The following is a 20,379-nucleotide window of genomic DNA, read 5'->3' on the forward strand; positions in this document are numbered from 1 at the left end:
ATGTTTTTCCCCAGTATTTTCCATAGATACATAACAAAAATATATATGTTTTGATTTAATTGTATCCATTATGAGGTCAAAGTAGCTTTGTAACTGTCTGGTCCCTTGACGCGGAACCATTGTTGTATCTGAACTCGAAATAGACGGAAATTGAGCACTTCGGAGTTTTACTTTAGGCGGCCCCGTATGCAGCAAGCCCATTAAGCAAGCCGATGACAAGTTAATCACGGCATCACCGATTTCTCCGTGTCGATTGTGTGTTTATTTACACGCCGACATGCCTGTTGAACGTTTACGATGGGATTCATTGGAGGCCTTGAAAAACTCACCAAAAGGAAGACAGAAATACAACCCAGATTGGCCTGAAAGGGGGGAGATGATGAACGTGACCACTACCTAGCATTCTAGCTACTGGTTCAGTTATTGTAAAAGTTGTGTTTTTACTAAAACAACATTGGAAGATGATCAGTATAGTTGGCTCATGAGTAGTCTGATTAATCTGGCTGTAATACACAATTAATTGGTATATACAGTACCAGTCAAATTCTTTGGACACCTACTCATCCCAGGGTTTTACTTTATTTGTACTATTTTCTACATTGTAGAATAATAGTAAAAACATCAAAACTATGAAATAACACATATGGAATCATGTAGTAACCAAAAAAGAACTAATCAAAATTATTGTATTTTATATTTGAGGTTCTTCAAAGTAGCCAACCATCGCCTTGATGACAGCTTTGCACACTCTTGGCATTCTCTCAACCAGCTTCATGAGGTAGTCATCTGGAATGCATTTAAATTAACAGGTGTGCCTTGTTAAAAGTTAATTTGTGGAATTTCTTAACTTAATGCGAGCCAATCAGTTGTGTTGTGACAAGGTAGGGGTGGTTTACAGAAGATAGCCCTATTTGGTAAAAGACCAAGTCCATATTATGGCAAGAACAGCTCAAATAAGCAAGGAGAAATGACAGTCTATCATTACTTTAAGACATGGTCAGTCAATCCGGAAAATTTCAAGACTTGCTTGGGCCAAGAAACACGAGCAATGGAAATTAGACCGGTGGAAATCTGTCCTTTGGTCTGAGTCCAAATTTGAGATTTTTGGTTCCAACCGCCTTGTCTTTGTCAGACGCAGAGTAGGTGAATGGATGATCTCTGCACTTCGTGGAAAATGGCGCCGATAGATAGGGCAGCCGTGCTTCTAGCCCCAAGGCAACTTTGCAGTATTTATTTTTTTATGTGTTATTTCTTACATTAGCTTATAAATGTTTTTGTGTTATTACATACAGCCGGGCAGAACTTTCGGATATCAGAGCGGCGGTAATTCACCAGCATTACAACCAGGAATACGACTATCTTACTTTTTCCGACTCAGGAGGTGCACACACCATGCACCGCTTCCATGTATATTACTTGCTAATCTTCAATCTCTGGATAATAAAGTAGATGAGCTCAGGGCAAGGATTTCCTTCCAGAGAGTCATCAGGGATTGTAACATATTCTGTTTCACGGTGACATGGCTCTCTTGGGATATACTGTCTTTGTCCATACAGCCAGTTGGGTTCTGAGTTCATCGCGCGGACAGGAAATCATATCTCCCCCCGGGAAGAAGGGCGGGGGTGTATGTTTCATGATTAACTACTCATGGTGTGATTGTGATAACATACAGGAACTCAAGTCCTTTTGTTCACCCGACCTAGAAGACCTCACAATCAAATGCCGACCGTATTACTTCCTAAGAGAATTCTCTTCGGTTATAGTGACAGACGTGTATATTCCCCCTCAAGCCGATACAACAACGGCCCTCAAATAACTTCACTGGACTTTATGCAAACTGGAAACCACATATCCTGAGGCCGCATTTATTGTAGCTGGGGATTTTAATAGAGCAAATTTGAGGAAAACGCTACCGAAGTTATGTTAACACATTGACTATAGAATTCAAGCTGCTAAAACACTCGACCACTGCTACTCCAACTTCCGGGATACCTAAAAGGCCCTCCCCGCCCTCCCTTTGGAAAATCTGATCACGACTCCATTTTGCTCCTCCCTTTCTATAGGCAGAAATTCAATCAGGAAGTACCCGTGCTAAGGACTATTCAATGCTGGTCTGACCAATCGGAATCCACACTTCAAGATTGTTTTGATCATGCGGACTGGGATATGTTCCGGGTAGCCTCCGAGAATAACATTGACGAATACACGGATACGGTGCCTGAGTTTATCAGGAAGTGTATAGGAGATGTTGTATCCACTGTTACTATTAAAACCTACCCTAACCAGAAATCGTGGATAGATGGCAGAACTCGCGCAAAACTGAAAGCGCGAACCACCACATTTAACCATGGCAAGGTGACTGGGAATATGGCCGAATACAAACAGTGTAGTTATTCCCTCCGTAAGGCAATCAAACAGGTAAAACGTCAGTATAGAGACAAAGTGGAGTTGCAATATAAAGGCTCGGACACGAGACGTATGTGGAAGGGTCTACAGACATTCACGGACTACAAAGGGAAAACCAGCCACATTGCCGAGACAGACGTCTTGCTTCCGGACAAGCTAAACACCTTCACCCGCTTTGAGGATAACACAGTGCTACCGACGCAGCCCGCTACGGACCGTGGGCTCTCCTTCTCCGTGGCCGAAGTGAGTAAGACATTTAAGCGTGTTATCCTTCGCAAGGTGTTGGTCAATTTCTTCAACAAATGATCAGGTCTATATAATTATCAAACATACATTAGTAATGGAAAGGAAACACAGACTCTTTGTTTAAGTATTAAAATGATCCTTTAGTAATTAAATTGTTGGCAGAAGTTGGTACAGAGTACAGTGTATGATAGCTCTCCCCAGGTTCTGCAAAATGTCTAAGACATCCTGTAACTCATATAGCCTTTCCCAGTCCTCCTTGCGTGAGTTTCCCTGGCAACAACATTTTAATAAATCTAACCTCCCCTGACAGCAGCAACCATCTTATCAGCAATTAAAAGCTCAGAAGTGGGTTTGACTGAAACTTGACCTTTCATCACAAGTATTGAGTCACAACAAGGTAAACGAGTCCAAGCATCTTCTGACAGGTGGCTGTTTTCATCAGGCCTGCGGAAGCCTTGTGTTCTCAGAAAACCAGATAACCACGGTGGGGCCCAGACAGGATGAGTATGAACGTACTGTAGTTTTCCTTCTTCTGATAGTGTCTGAAGGGCACAAAACTCAAAACAGGTGTTAAAACTTCTTATGGCTGCAGGGGCAGTATTGAGTAGCTTGGATGAAAGGTGCACAGAGGTGCCCAGAGTAAACGGCCTGCTCCTCAGTCATAGTTGCTAATATATGCATATTATTATTAGTATTGGATAGAAAACACTCTGAAGTTTCTAAAACTGTTTGAACTATGTCTGTGAGTATAACAGAACTTATATGGCAGGCAAAAACCTGAGAAGTTCCACTTCCTGTTTGGAATTTTTCTGAGGCTGGTAGTTTTTCAACCAAACTCATTGAAATTACAGCGAGATATTGATAAGTTTTCACTTCCTACGGCTTCCACTAGATGTCAACAGTCCATAGAACTTTGTCTGATGACTCTGCTGTGAAGGGGGGCCGAAGGAGACAGGAATGAGTAACCAAAGCCATGAGGTGACCATGCGCGTTCACGTGGGAGGCAGCTCCGTTCCATCGCTCAACTGAAGTCAATGTAATTCTCCGGTTGGAACGTTATTCAAGATGTATGTTTACAACATTCATAAGATTGATTCAATACATCGTTTGACATGTTTCTACTGACTGTTACGGAACTTTTGGACATTTCGTCACGTTATAGTGGACGCGCTTTGTGACTTTGGAATTGTTTACCAAACGCGCTAACCAAAGTAGCTAATTGGACATAAATAACGGACATTATCGAACAAATCAAGCATTTATTGTGGACCTGGGATTCCTAGGAAAAACATTTATCATGTATTTTCTGGTTTCTGTTGACTCCAACATGGCGGCTAATTTTACTATTGTTCTGAGCTCCGTCTCAGATTATTGCATGGTTTGCTTTTTCCGTAAAGTTTTTTTAAAATCTGACACAGCGGTTGCATTAAGAAGAGGTATATCTATAATTCCATGTGTATAACTAACTTGTATTATCATCTACATTTATGATGAGTATTTCTGTTGAAACGATGTGGCTATGCACTATCACTGGATGTTTTTGGAACTAGTGAATGTAACGCGCCAATGTAAACTCAGATTTTTTTATATAAATAACTTTATCAAACAAAACATGCATGTATTGTGTAACATGAAGTCCTATGAGTGTCATCTGATGAAGATCATCAAAGGTTAGTGATTAATTTTATCTCTATTTGTGCTATTTGTGGCTCCTCTTTGGCTGGAAAAATGGCTGAATTTTTCTTTGAGTTGGTGGTGACCTAACATAATCGGCTGTGGTGCTTTTGCTGAAAAGCCTATTTGAAATCGGATACTTTGGTGGGATTAACAACAAGATTACCTTTAAAATGGTATAAGACGTGTATGTTTGAGGAATTTTAATTATGAGATTTCTGTTGTTTGAATTTGGCGCCCTGCACTTTCACTGGCTGTTGTCATATCGATCCCGTTACCGGGATTGCAGCCATATGAAGTTACACACAGAGTTTATCATAACACAATTTATTAACCCTTTAAAAGGTTTGCGGCCTTGGTTTAACTCTTTTCAAAGGCTGCCGGCCAAGACGGCATCTCTAGCCACGTCCTCAGATCATGCGCAGACCAGCTGGCTGGAGTGTTTACGGACATATTCAATCTCTCCCTATCCCATTCTGCTGTCCCCACATGCTTCAAGATAGCCACCATTGTTCCTGTGCTCAAGAAAGCAAAGGTAACTGAACTAAATGACTATCGCCCCGTAGCACTCACTTCTATCATCATGAAGTGTTTTGAGAGACTAGTCAAGGATCATATCACCTCCACCTTACCTGACACCCTATACCCACTTCAAATTGCTTAATGACCCAATTTATCCACAGACGATGCAATCGCCATCACACTGCACACTGCCTTATCCCATCTTGACAAGAGGAATACCTATGTAAGAATGCTGGTCATTGACTATAGCTCAGCATTCAACACCATAGTACCCTCCAAGCTCATCATTAAGCTCAAGGCCCTGGGTCTGAACACCGCCCTATGCAACTGTGTCCTGGACTTCCTGACAGGCCGACCCCAGGTTGTGAAGGTAGGAAACAACACCTCCACTTCGCTGATCCTCAACACTGGGGGCCCCACAAGGGAGAATGCTCAGCCCCCTCCTGTACTCCCTGTTCACCCATGACTGCGTGGCCATGCACGCCTCCAACTCAATCATCAAGTTTGCAGACGACACAACATTATTAGGCCTGATTACCAACAATGATGAGACAGCCTACAGGGAGGAGGTGATTGCTCTGGGAGTGTGGTGCCAGGAAAATAACCTCTCACTCAACGTCAACAAAACAAAGGAGCTGATCGTGGACTTCAGGAAATAGCAGATGGAGCACCCGCCTATCCACATCGACGAGGCCACAGTGGAGCAGGTGGAAAGCTTCAAGTTCCTCGGCGTACACATCACTGACAAACTGAAATGGTCCACCCACACAGACAGTGTGGTGAAGAAGGCGCAACAGCGCCTCTTCAAACTCAGGACGCTGAATACATTTGGCTTGGCCCCTAAAACCCTCAAACTTTTACAGACAATTGAGAGCATCCTTTTGGGCTGTATCACCGCCTAGTACCTTACTGCCCGCAACTGCAGGGCTTTCCAGAGGGTGGTGCGGTCTGCCCAACGCATCACCGGGGGTAAATTACCTGCCCTCCAGGACCCCTACAGCACCTGATATCACAGGAAGGCCAAAAAGATAATCAAGGACAACAACCACCTAAGCACTGCCTGTTCACCCCGCTACCATGCAGAAGACGAGGTCAGTACAGGTGCATCAAAGCTGGGACTGAGAGAACCTGTTTTTCCAGTCGATCTCAAGGCCATCAGACCGTTAAATAGCCATCACTAACACATTAGAGGCTCCTGCCCTATATACTGTACATAGACTTGAAATCACTGGCCACTTTAATAATGGAACACTAGTCACTTTAATAATGTTTACATATTTTGCATTGCTCATCTCATATGTATATACAGTATTGTATTCTATTCTACTATATCTTAGTCTATGCTGCTCTGGCATTGCTCGTCCAAATATTTATATATTCTTAATTCCAATCCTTTACTTAGTATTGTGTGTATGGTTGTGAAATTGTTAGCTATTACGGTCAGAAACGTTCTCCACGGCGTCTCCAGACTCTGTCACGTCTGTCACATGTGCTCATGTGCTCAGTGTGAACCTGCTTTCATCTGTGAAGAGCACAGGGCGCCAGTGGCGAATTTGCCAATCTTGGTGTTCTCTGGCAAATGCCAAACGTCCTGCACGGTGTTGGGCTGTAAGCACAACCCCCACCTGTGGACGTCGGGCCCTCATACCACCCTCATGGAGTCTGTTTCTGACCGTTTGAGCAGACACATGCACATTTGTGGCCTGCTGGAGGTCATTTTGCAGGGCTCTGGCAGTGCTCCTCCTTGCACAAAGGCGGAGGTAGCGGTCCTGCTGCTGGGTTGTTGCCCTCCTACGGCCTCCTCCACGTCTCCTGATGTACTGGCCTGTCTCCTGGTAGCGCCTCCATGCTCTGGACACTACGCTGACAGACACAGCAAACCTTCTTGCCACAGCTCGCATTGATGTGCCATGCTGGATGAGCTGCACTACCTGAGCCACTTGTGTGGGTTGTAGACTCCGTCTCATGCTACCACTAGAGTGAGAGCACCGCCAGCATTCAAAAGTGACCAAAACATCAGCCAGAAAGCATAGGAACTGAGAAGTGGTCTGTGGTCACCACCTGCAGAATCACTCCTTTATTGGGGGTGTCTTGCTAATTGCCTATAATTTCCACCTTTTGTCTATTCCATTTGCACAACAGCATGTGAAATTTATTGTCAATCAGTGTTGCTTCCTAAGTGGACAGTTTGATTTCACAGAAGTGTGATTGACTTGGAGTTACATTGTATTGTTTAAGTGTTCCCTTTATTTTTTTGAGCAGTGTATATATGTTAGATACACACACAAAACTAGTCAAAAGTTGGAGTGTTGGAGATGACCTGGCCTCCACAATCACCCAACCTCAACCCAATTGAGATGGTTTGGGATGAGTTGGGTGAAGGAAAAGCAGCCAACAAGTACTCAGCATATGTGGGAACTCCTCATTATTAAGCTCAAGGCCCTGGGTCTGAACACCGCCCTATGCAACTGTGTCCTGGACTCCAACAAGACTGTTGGAAAAGCATTCCAGGTGAAGCTGGTTGAGAGAATGCCAAGAGTGTGCAAAGCTGTCATCAAGGCAAAGGGTGGCTACTTTGAAGAATCTCAAATATAAAATATATTTTGATTTGTTCAACACTTTTTTGGTTACTACATGATTCCATATGTGTTATTTTATAATGTCTTCACTATTATTATACAATGTAGAAATTAGTAAAAATAAAGAAAAACTCTTGAATGAGTAGGTGTGTCCAATGCTCCTTACAAGCCAGAATGTTGATTCAAATTACATTTAAACGTACTCTACCGGTTGTCTGTGCGGTTTGTCCTTCTACTAGAAATTTGAGATGAAATATCCACAGGGAAGTATTGTTTACCCAACTTTTTAGAGAGACTGTAGGTTAGAGAGCCTGTAGGTTATATGGTTCTAATATTGACAGTTGGGGAGTAACAGATTTTTAAAAAAACTAACTGTAATCAGTTATGTTACCAGCAAAAATATTGTAATCAGATTACAGATACTTTTGAAAAAAATTGATTACTCTGAGGATTACTTTTAAAATTCAGGAAGGATGTTTGCGAAAAAAATTATCTCTGTTTTCTCAATGACATTCAAATCAGCATTGAAAAAAGACACACGTTTAAATTTGTTCAATGTGAGTGAGTCTGACCATAAATCAGAGACAACTATGATGACACCACAAATGTGTTTGATGGATCGCGGGAAAAGAGCAGGAATGGGCTTGACAGCAGTGGTGTAGTCTACGGCGATACGGATATCACTTATTATTGATATCTACATAACACATTGATGAGAATCACAATGCTGCTCTCTCATTTAGCTATTTGCGCCTTACGGGTTGTGGTTGTTGTGGATGGCTGTTCACAAATCTAAATGTGTATTTGAACCCAATAAAGGTTGACCCCAATAATGGTTGAATTCAAGAAGTCTAAGCTGCCTATCAATCATTGATTTTGAAACCAGTGGACAGCCAGTGAAAAATGCGCTCTTGTAACAGCTGCATAGTGCAGATCCCAGCCTATGGAATAAAAGTGAGGCTTTTATTGTTCAATCTAATTCATGCTGATAAAAAAAATCATAGTCCTAATGGACAAACTCACACACTTTTGATAGACTTAAAGGGGCAATCTGTAGTTGCTACATCCATTTTTTGACTTATTTATTTAACCTTTTTAACTAGGCAAGTCAGTTAAGAACAAATTTGTATTTACAATTGTGGCCTACCCCGGCCAAACCCAGAGGATGCTGGACCAATTGTGTGCCGCCCTATGGGACTCTCAATCACGGCCAGTTGTGATACAGCTTGGAATCGAACCAGGGTCTGTAGTGATGCCTCTAGCACTGAGATGTAGGGTTGCAGGGACTGCTGCGCAATTCGGGAGCCCTTATAAATGATACATTGATTCTTGAAGAATAGAACTTATAGATGCCTCGTGAGCTTGGTTCAACTGTCACACTCCATGAGAACCCAAAATATAAGCTTGTTTTTCTGTAAACAAAAAATGTATAGCCTCATAACATGGTTAAAACAATATATTTTTTATATAATGGATGGTCAGCCCTTGCATCCATCCTGTAAATCTGTCTATTATTCTGAGAGTGGTTACATTCATCGAGGCCCATCCCTCAGCTTTTTACCAAAACAGAGGCGGGCTGACGTTTTGTTATTGTTTCATCTGTGGATTTGCCCTTTAAACAGCTGCATATTATCAAGATATCAAAGTGTCACCAACAAAAAGGTAAACAATAGGCCTATAGCAAATGCAGCATATGGCATTCATTTTTCACATGTAAATAGCACTTTTCAGTAGGGCTCAAAGCATGCCATTCCTTGAGCGCAGCATTTATTTTTCAACTCAAATCAATGAGCAGAGTAGAGCTGGCTAATAAATCCTTAGTTTTGGGGACATGCTCAGGTAAAACAATTTGCCTAATCTATACTTCCATATTTCCAAGTCCTATTCTTGAAGATCAAGGGTCTAAGATGTATTGTAATGACTGGAATTCTGATACTTAGATTTTTAATGTAAAGATATAATTTAATCATATTATTATCATATGTAGTAGAAAGCGATGGGTTAGAAGAAGCCTACATAACCAACCCATAAAGTAAAATGTAACATCCATATATGGCCAGCTATGTAAACTTTAACATTGATTTATCCTGCAATAGATGTCGTTCAATTGGTAAGAGACATTTTTGTCTTCTTCTAATGCCTCTTAAGGAGAAAGTAATCTAAAAGTAATTGGCTGTAATCAGTTTACGTTACTGAGTTTGGAAAATCCAAACTACGTTACTGATTACAATTTTGGACAGGTAACTAGTAACTGTAACGGATTACATTTAGAAAGTAACCTACCCAACCCTGAATATTGTGCATCCGCCATTCGCTCTCCATTAAATGGGCAGAATAACTAGCAAGCTAAATTATTACAAACTTTATTACAGTGATTTAACAGTTTGCAATTGTGAGAAAATAAACAACAAACAAACCAGTAACTATGGCTTGCACAAATTCTGTGCAAGAATGTTGGTTACCAGTGCAGTGGCTTGATCAGCTGTGTAGCTAACTGTGGTATTTAGCAAGCTTACTGGCATGAAAAGCTTTCTTAGTCTGTTTTAATTACCCTGAAGTTGTAGACATGCAGCCCTACAATTAAGAAGAAATTACTGTTATCAGAAATCAGTCCGTAGGTCAGCATGTTTCTCTGCGATCGTATCGTTGGGTCAGCTGAGCACAGTCAGCAGCTGACTCGGGATACTACTGCAATGACTAGTTGTGGCAGAAGAACAGCTGCTTCATGAAAACTCATAATGTAAGAATTAGCACTAGTAACTACTGTAGCTTGCTAGCTAGCTTTTGATGGAAGATTCAACATTGTGTTTGCAGCACTAAGTAGGTAGCTGGTTTAGGGTTGCAAAGGGTCGGAAACTTTCTGGTAAATTTCCAGAATTTTTCTGTTAAATTTCCGGAGATTTTCCCTGGGAAGTTAAGCCCTAGAATTTGGGTGATTTTGCTTAAATTCATCAAAAAAGTTAGGTTATAACAGTGAAACTTTTTTGTGGGATACACATAAGGCAATTCTAGGTCTTGTGGCATATTTTGGTTAAACTATCCTCAATTCAACGGAATTGCAACCCTCTGCATGCACAGTGCATTCTTCCATCACATGATGCAGTGCACTCTTCCATCACATGTACAGCTGATTCTCAAGATCTTGCACACTAATGAGATGCTATTGAGCCCACACTACTACACTATCTGAGCCAAGGACTACATGCTTTCTGGTAATTTATTTTATTTGACATTATTTTTTGGTTAACTAGTAAATAGTAGCCTACAGCAAAATGTGTTTAAATCATTTCTAACTTGTTAACAATTTCTGCCAGTTAGTTTTTGCTACCATGTGGGTTTTAGCTTGCTTGAGCCTGCTAAATGAGGAGTGTTAATTCACCTGTTTCCATACATGTTTCATTTTAAAACATTTATCTTACAAAGGAGTTGTTTAATCGAACTGCTTAACTATTTATCTGTACATGGAATTGTATTTGGTTTTTTTTACTCATTTTTTTCTAATCTTTGCAGGAAAATGCCACAGGCACTATCTGATGTGTGGAGATATTTCACTGCAGCTAATGTAAAAGGAAAAGCTGTGTGCATTTGCAAATACTGTGCCAAATCATATGTGAAGAATGCAACAAAGATGCAGAATCATCTGGCCAAGTGCATAAAGTTCCCTCAGCACTCACAACAAGCAACCTCTGACAAAAGTCCCTCTACTTCTATTCAAAGGTGAAAATGATGAATCAGACACCTTATCAATAGCAACAGCTCATGGTCCTCCTGGAATCAGAAGTTTTTTTGACTCAATGGAGGAACATAGTCAGACAAATGCTGATGAATGTCTTGCTTGAGCTGTGTATGCAACTGGTTCACCTCTGATGCTCACAGGCAATGTGTATTGGAAAAGATTTCTGAATGTTCTATGCCCAGTATACACCCCTCCAAACAGACATGCTTTATCTACTCATTTGCTGGATGCAGAGTTCAACAGAGTACAAGTGAAGGTCAAGCAAATCATAGAGAAAGCAGACTGTATTGCAATCATCTCTGATGGGTGGTCGAATGTTTGTGGGCAAGGACTAATTAAGCACATCATCTCCACCCCTCAACCAGTATTATACAAGAGCAAAGACACAAGGACAACCGACACACAAGTCTCGACATTGCAGATGAGCTGAAGGCAGTCATCAATGACCTTGGACCACAGACGGTATTTGGACTGGTGACAGACAATGCTGCAAACATGAAGGCTGCTAGGTTTAAAGTGGAGGAGTCCTCCCCTCACATCACACCCATTGGCAGGGTTAAATTCTTGGGCCGACTCTTTTCTCTGTATACATCAATGATGTCGCTCTTGCTGCTGGTGGTTCTCTGATCCACCTCTATGCAGACGACACCATTCTGTATACTTCTGGCCCTTCTTTGGACACTGTTGTTAACTAGCCTCCAGACGAGCTTCAATGCCATACAACTCTCCTTCCGTGGCCTCCAACTGCTCTTAAATGCAAGTAAAACTAAATGCATGCTATTCAATCGATCACTGCCCGCACCTGCCCGCCCGTCCAACATCACTACTCTGGATGGCTCTGACTTAGAATACGTGGACAACTACAAATACCTAGATGTCTGGTTAGACTGTAAACTCTCCTTCCAGACTCACATTAAGCATCTTCAATCCAAAATGAAATCTAGAATCAGCTTCCTATTTCGCAACAAAGCATCCTTCACTCATGCTGCCAAACATACTCTCGTAAAACTGACCATCCTGCCGATCCTCGACTTCGGCGATGTCATCTATAAAATAGCCTCCAACACTCTACTCAACAAATTGGATAGAGTCTATCACAGTGCCATCCTTTTTGTCACCAAAGCCCCATACACTACCCACCACTGCGACCTGTACACTCTCGTTGGTTGGCCCTCGCTTCATACTCGTCGCCAAACCCACTGGCTACAGGTTATCTACAAGTCTCTGCTAGGTAAAGCCCCGCCTTATCTCAGCTCACTGGTCACCATAGCAGCACCCACTCATAGCACGTGCTCCAGCAGGTATATTTCACTGGTCACCCCCAAAGCCAAATCCTCCTTTGGTCACCTTTCCTTCCAATGACTGGAATAAACTGCAAAAATCACTGAAGCTGGAGACTCATATCTCCCTTGTTACGGATACAAGTATTCTGTGTGTATCCTGTGTGTATTTCTTTTCTCTCCTTCTCCCCTACTCACAGGTGACAATCATCATTCCCCAATCAGTCATCAATCAGTCGCTAATCAGAAGACACCTGCTCCTTTTCTCCTACCCAATCACAGTTCCTTTCCCTTGGTTTAAAACCCCTGTCAGTTGTTTTCGCAAGAGCTCAATCTCTCTGTAAATGCCATATGTCTGTAGAGCCATTGTGTGGTTTTGCATCTACATGTCACTTTGTCCCCACCTGTGAGTATTGTTTTTGGTTATGGTGTTTGAGTGTTTGTTTGATAGTAGGAAAAGGGGGTAACCAGACAGTTCGCCCATGGGCATATACTACCCGTAGGTAAACTTTGTTAAATACACTAGTTAGAACTGGGCGGACCACCCACTGTATTTTTGGTTAGTTAGTTAGCTGTTGTTGAAATAGGCTAGTCTAGCTTAGGGGTGTTTTTGGATGCTTATTCTTTCTTTCCTTGGGTCCAACTCAGCCCCTTTTCCTGCCCCCCATTACCATGTGTTTACTAATAAACCCTGAGTGTTTGACGGTAGATATTAGTTGTCGTGGTTATTTCGTTCTCACTCTTACTTTGTCACTACTATAATTTGCATGAGTTATGTTACAGGTCCCATTGCCATCCCCCCCCTAGATTGTCGGGCCAAAGGGATTCGTAACATCCCTCAATAGCTTTAATCACCAGCTGTCAGAGCAGCTCACAGATCACTGCACCTGTACATAGCCCATCTGTAAACAGCCCATCTATCTACCTCATCCCCATACTGTATTTATTTATTTATTTATCTTGCTCCTTTGCACCCCAGTATCTCTACTTGCACATTCATCTTCTGCACATCTACCATTCCAGTGTTTAATTGCTATATTGTAATTACTTTGCCACCATGGCCTATTTATTGCCTTACCTCCCTTATCTTACCTCATTTGCACTCACTGTATATAGACTTTTTGTTTTATTTGTTCTACTGTATTATTGACTATGTTTTTTAATTGTGTGAAACTTTGTTTATTACTTGTAACTATGTGTTGTTGTATGTGTCGAATTGCTATGCTTTATCTTGGCCAGGTCGCAGTTGCAAATGAGAACTTGTTCTCAACTAGCCTGCCTGGCTAAATAAAGGTGAAATAAAAAATTGTTTGACAGTCTCCTGGAGGGGAAGGAGTGTCTCCAAGAAATGGCAATATCACAGTCTGCCGATATGGATAGCCCCGTCAAGAGGATCCTCCTGGATTATGTATTTTTGGAGAGAGGGGTAAGCAGCCTGAAACTCCTGAAACCTGTAGCTATTGCACTGATTGAGGGAGACAATGCCATCCTGTCTGATGTTCAGACTCTGCTTGCAGATGTAAGAGAAGAAATCCGTACTGCCTGCCCACTTCACTGTTGCTTCAAGCAGAGGAAACTGCAGTTCTGAAATACATCAAAAAGCGTGAAGACTTCTGCCTGAAGCCCATCCACGCCGCAGCGTACATGTTGAACGTATATGCTGGCAAGAGCATCCTGTCTGGTGCAGAGATCAACAAGGCCTATGGTGTCATCACTACTGTGTCTCGCCACCTTGGCCTGGAAGAGGGCAAGGTTCTTAGCAGTCTGGTGAAGTACACTTCCAAGCAAGGGCTTTGGGATGGAGATGCAATATGGCAGTCGTGCCAACATATCTCATCAGCCACCTGGTGGAAGGGACTTCGTGGATCTGAGGCTCTTTCCCCTGTTGCCTCCATCATCCTCCAAATCCCACCAACATCAGCCGCCCCAGAGTGCAACTTGTCCTTGTTTGGGAACACGCACACCAAAGCACGCACCAGGCTGACCAATACAAGGGTTGAAAAATTGGTGGCCATCTGGGGAAATTTGAGGCTTTTTGAGCCTGACAACAAGCCATCCTCAACAAGGTTGGAAAGTGACAGTGAAGATGAGGTCTCAGAGTCTGATGTTCAAGAGGTGGACATTGAGAAGGTCCAGGGAGAAGACATGGAAGCCTGAGAGGAAGACAACCAAAGCTTTAGTTTCTAGACTATCATTTTACAGATGTGTGTTGAAAACATTTTTGGGAGATGCGATGGATCATTGGGGATCATTCAATATTACCTTTCTTTTGTTCGGTGAAATCATCCCATGTGAAGTCAACTCATTTAATTAATCAATTCGTAACTAAATAGTTTTTTTGATTTCTATTGCAAGGTTTAATCATTTGCAATTATGTTTCTGTCTCAATATGAAATGATAAATATACCGAATGCAAAAAACATCTACATCTAAAACATTAAATGGTATTGATATTAATTTCCATATATTCCCATTAATTCCCACAGAAATTTTCCACCTCTGAAAACTCCCCAAAATGTGCAACCCTAAGCTGGTTGGTTAGGAGCATTGTTTCAGTCAAAAAGGATTTCAGTGACGGCTCAGCTAACATTAGCTCTAATGTTGGACAAATTCATGCTAGCTTTCCTGCCATAGTCAAACTTCAGAAATACTGCTCATTGACGTGAAATAATCCTTTTGTCACGACTTCCACCGAAGGTGGCTCCTACCTGTTCGTGTGGTGCTCGGCGGTCATTGTCGCCGGCCTACTAGCTGCCACCGATCCATTTTTCCTTTTTGTTTGTCTGTCTGTCTTTTGTTTACACCTGTGTCCTATTAGTTGATTTCGGTGGGTTTATTAACCTCCGCTGCCTGCTAGTCTTTGTGCGGGATTGTTTGCTGTGGTTACTTGGTTAGGGGTGCGTGTCTGCACCACGGGGTTTTCTTTCTCACAGCAGTTGTACGGTTTTGGAATGTGTTTAGAAGTAGAGGTTTCTCCTCCGTGTGTAGCATTTATTTCCCTGTGTGTGGCGACCTCGTTTGGGCGTGTTCCCCCCCCCCATGTTGTTGAGTTGGGACTTCTGAATAAACGATTGTGCCACTGGGACTTCCTTGCTCTCCTGCTCCTGATTCGTGCACCTCCCTCCTTCTAGGAGGCACGTAACACCTTTGCTAAATGTCACATGGGGTGACTAAGTCTTCCTCACCAAAAAAGCATCAACATTATTGACATTTCTTGTTTTAGTTTAGATTAATTCAGACAGTTTTGAGGCAGAAATGGGTTTCAGCAGAAGTCACCTAGGTAATATTTTTGAATGTTAGACTGCACATTGTAGCAACACTACTTTCGAGTTATTCCATGAACCTTTGCTAGATACAAGACAGATTGGTGCAGGGGGAATCGACACGCTATCTGACATAAGACAATGACCAAGCATGCCATGACAATGAACATCGTATATTCTGAATCCGGGTAGAATGAAGAACAATCCACTTGGGCGTGGCTTGTTCTCTTCCCCAGATCCAGAATATACCATTTTTATTGTCATGGCATGCTTGGTTCAATATCCATTGACGAGAGAGAACCGAATATACAATACAAAACTAACTTTACCCCTGAATAAAACTATGGCTCTCTAATGAAGTCGGGTAAACAATACGTTCCTGTCTATATTGTCTGAAATTTCGAGCAGCTGAAGGACAAACTGCACAGACAACTGGTAGAATACATTTAAATGTAATTTTATTCAGCATTCTGGCTTGTAAGGAACATTTTGCACATGTCTCAGGTTGTATATACCAATTAATTGTGTATTACAGCCTGATTAATCAGACTAGCTCATGACATGTCTAAGATTTTAGTTTGCTTGCCAACACTAGATACATATTTGAATTCAGCCTTTCATTGGATTAAATGTGATATTGCTAGCTAGTTTATTATGATCCTTTCTCATGTCTCCTGCAGGAAATTGTCAGGTTGTAATGAAGCTCCCAGCTTGTTCCCGCTCTCTGGCGTTATCCTGAAGAGGCTTAATGTAAGCCCTCGTCCCCTTCAAAAGACCTTCTCTTTGGGCTCTGCTTCCCGTGACCCAAGCCCTAGCCTGTCTGAGACCCCAGTCTCCTCAACCAGCTCATTCCCTTCAGCCAATGATCAGCCCACTCCCAGGTCGAAGAAGGAAGAGGAGCAGGTAAGTCTCTCTCCCATATTTTAACTGCACCATCTTTGTACATTCTTAATAACCTATAACAAATTTAGCTTAATATCAATCTGCAGCAGATTGTTGGTGATGAAGAAAGTGCCCCAGATGCCAGCGACGATCTCAGCCCAGTTTTCAACCCCACCATCTCCCTGCTGTCTCCCAGAGCAACTCAAATGGCAGGACTTGCATGTGTGTGAAGAAACATCGTGCCAAGGTTGCATAGGCTACTTTCTGTTTTTTTCTTAGTTAGTTTGTTCATGAATCAACATATCACTGTTACATATTGTCTCCAACACTGTTTGTTTACTATATATGTGGGCGCCATCATGGCATTATGTTATGTTAGCATTTCAAACCTAATCTAGAGCCTTGAATGTCCTGGTGCAGATGAAACTGAGTCTGAGGCAGGAGCTGCAGGAGATGCTGGGACTTCAGTGGCGAGTTGTGAGTCAGAGCAGCTCAAACGCTTTGAGGAGTTGATGGAGCTGAAGCAGAGGCAGGAGTACCAGAGTATGAGGGACATGATGAACAGAGAGTAACTGCTTGTTTTACCTCAAATTTTTTCCTTTTCACCCACCAATAGGCTTCTGTCCCTGTGACAGGACTGAAAATGTGTTACGTGTCAATCTACATTTGCTGCTTGTCTTTCTCTTGTTTAAAAGAACACAAAAAAGCCTTGGGCTCCAAGAAGTTGTAAGAAGAGCACAAAAACAGAGTAAAGGTATTGAAAGTTTAACTACTAGAAATTCAGAAGGCAAAATGCAAAACAATAGTGTTCAGATAAAGATGGAAAAACCTCCTCCACAGATCCTGAACCTGCGGGAGGAGGAGCAGCAGCATTTGCGGGAGGCGGAGTTTGAGAGGCAGAGACAGCTGGAGGGCATGGAGAGACTGCGTGCTCTCAACGCCATCCAGGAAGAGATACTGCAACTCAATCAGTTCCTGGAGCTGGCCGCACCCACCCAATCAGACCCCACCCCTGGTCTCACATCCTATAGCACCTGCCCCAACCATCTATGCTCCCACGTGTCGGAGGTGGTGCGCACGACAGCTGAGGTCAGTTAGATCCTATTCTTCATTCATCTATAATGGCATGAGTCTTTAATGGCCTAAATTGCACTTTCAATAGACATTATAGCACCACATGTGAAATGGTGGAACTCTTCCATCATGGTTTTTCATCAGAGTATGGGGGAAAGTAAACATCTCCATTGTTGCCATCCTGTTTTATGTTCCTGCTCTCGTCAATATGTGTAAATGGCTGTGTGCTTGTTTAGGGGGAGTTCTCCAGTGTGGAGGATATGATGGTGGCAGAGCGGGCACTGCATGAGATGAGGTCACTGATCCGGGTGATGCAGGAGGCGGCTGCCCAGGTGACGAGGAAGAAGGAGCGGGAGGGGAAGAGGAGCGCAGGAAGTTGGCAGAGCTGCAGGCCCAGCAGGAGGAGCAGAAGAAGAATGCAGCTCTGTCAGCCAAAGAGAAAGCACGGAATAAGGGTAAGGAGAGGGAGGATAAATGGATGGATAAAAGGAAAGTCAGGAATGTTTTAGTTTGGATACGAATGAGTGAAAGGTTAGATTGAACAATCGGTTTAAAAGCACTGTTCTGCCGAGTGGTGCAGCGGTCTAAGGCACAGGTGTCAAACTCATTCCACGGGGGGCCGAGTGTCTGCGGGTTTTCGCTCCTCCCTTGTACTTGATTGATGAATTAACATCACTAATTAGTTAGGAACTCCCCACACCTGGTTGTCTAGGGCTTTATTGAAAGGAAAAACCAAAAACCTGCAGACACTAGGCCCTCCGTGGAATGAGTTTGACACCCCTGGTCTAAGGCGTCACTACAGACCCTGGTTCGATCCCAGGCTGTCTCACAGCCGGCCGTGACCGGGAGACCCATGAGGCAGTGCACAATTGGCCCAGCGTCATCCGGGTTAGGGGAGGGTTTGGCCGGCCGGGTGGCGGGCCACGACTCCTTGTGGTGGGCCAGGTGCCTGCAAGCCAGTGATGTAAAGTACTTCAGTAAAAATACTTGAAAGTACTACTTAAGTCGTTTTTTGTGGTACCTGTACTTTACTTTACTATTTATATTTTTGACAACTTTATACTTTTACTTCATTACATTCCTAAAGAAAATTATGTACTTTTTACTCCATACATTTTCCCTGACACCGAAAAGTACTCGTTACATTTTGAATGCTTAGCAGGATAGAAAATTTTTCTAATTCACACAATTATCAAGAGAACATTGCTGGTCGTCCCTACTGCCTCTGATGTGGCAGACTCACTAAATACATGCTTAATTTGTAAATTATGTCTGAGGGTTGCAGCATGTCCCTGGCTATCCGTAAATAAAACAAACAAGAAAATGGTGCCTCCTGATTTGCTTAATATAAGGAATTTGAAATGATTTAAACTTGTACTTTTGATACTTAAGTATATTTAAAACCAAATACTTTTATACTTTTACTCAAGTAGGATTTTACTGGGTGTCTTTCACTTGAGTCATTTTCTATTAAGGTATCTTTACTTTTACTCAAGCATGACAATTGGGTACTTTTCCACCACTGCTGCAAGCTGACTTTGGTCAACACTTGTACGGTGTTTCCTCCGACACATTGGTGCGTCTGGCTTCCGGGTTAAGCGAGCAGTGTATCACTACCGAGTCCGTACGGGAGTTGCAGTGATGGTACAAGACTGTAACTACCAATTGGATATCACGCAATTGGGGAGGAAAAAGGGGTAATAAAAAATATAAAGCTCTCTTCTTCCCAAAGGCCTGCAGACTAAAGCTGAGCAGATTGGTACCAAGAGCTCCAGGTCTCAGCTAACCAGTGTGCGCAGTCTTTTGAAGGCCTGAACAACTCTAAGGATATCCAGGTTGGTTGATCCTGCATGAATGAGAAATGCCGTTATAGGAACATGCAGTACCCACTTTATGATACACCTTCACATTAAAAGCTGCATTAAAAATGAATGGCAATATTCCTATTGCTTAGTTTTTTTTATGTTTCAGAAAAATAAGGTAAGAATGAAGCTCCAGAAGGCATCCCTGTCAGCTAGATCTCAAGTATCTCAGGTGAGTCTGTGGGTTATGGACATGGATCAGACTAATAATGACACTCATATCTATGGTACAGTGAAAGAAGGTAAACATTGCTAAAACATGTGAGATTGAAATTGTCTGCGGCATGTTTGTCAAATACCCAGGTTCCAAGCTCAGCGACATTTTTGACAAGATTGACAAGCTGTTGTCTGGGCGATCGGTGGTGTCTGGAGGGAAGTCTGTGTCCACCTCCCAGCATCCCAACAGCATAACGGCATGGACTTTGTCAGCTACAAACTGTCCGAGAAGTTTGTGGGGAGTTCACCTTGAATTTGAACTGGTGGAGACACAGGACTATTGGTCTGTATTTTCTCTTTACAATCCAATGTGTCTTCCATACAGTGCCTAATGTTTAATCAAATCAAATTTGATTGGTCACACATGTTTAGCAGATGTTATTGCGGGTGTAGTGAAATGCTTGTGTTTCTAGCTCCAACAGTGCAGTAATATCTAACAATACACACAAACCTAAAAGTAAAATAATGGAATTAAGGAATATATAAATATTAGGATGAGCAATGTTGGAGTGACAGACTAAAATACAGTAGAATAGAATACAGTATATACATATGAGATGAGTAAAGCAAAAATATTAAACATTATTAAAGTGGCTAGTGATTTCAAGTCTATATACATAGGGCAGCAGCCTCTAAGGT

At 42.4% G+C, this 20,379-nt stretch overlaps 1 pseudogene; it reads left to right on the top strand.

The window, feature by feature from the left end:
- The first annotated feature begins 177 nt into the window (after positions 1 to 177).
- Positions 178 to 19,993, top strand: LOC120050906 (annotated as a pseudogene).
- Positions 19,994 to 20,379: the final 386 nt, after the last annotated feature.

Source organism: Salvelinus namaycush, chromosome 1 (assembly GCF_016432855.1).
Source record: "Salvelinus namaycush isolate Seneca chromosome 1, SaNama_1.0, whole genome shotgun sequence".
Taxonomy (NCBI): Eukaryota; Metazoa; Chordata; class Actinopteri; order Salmoniformes; family Salmonidae; genus Salvelinus; species Salvelinus namaycush.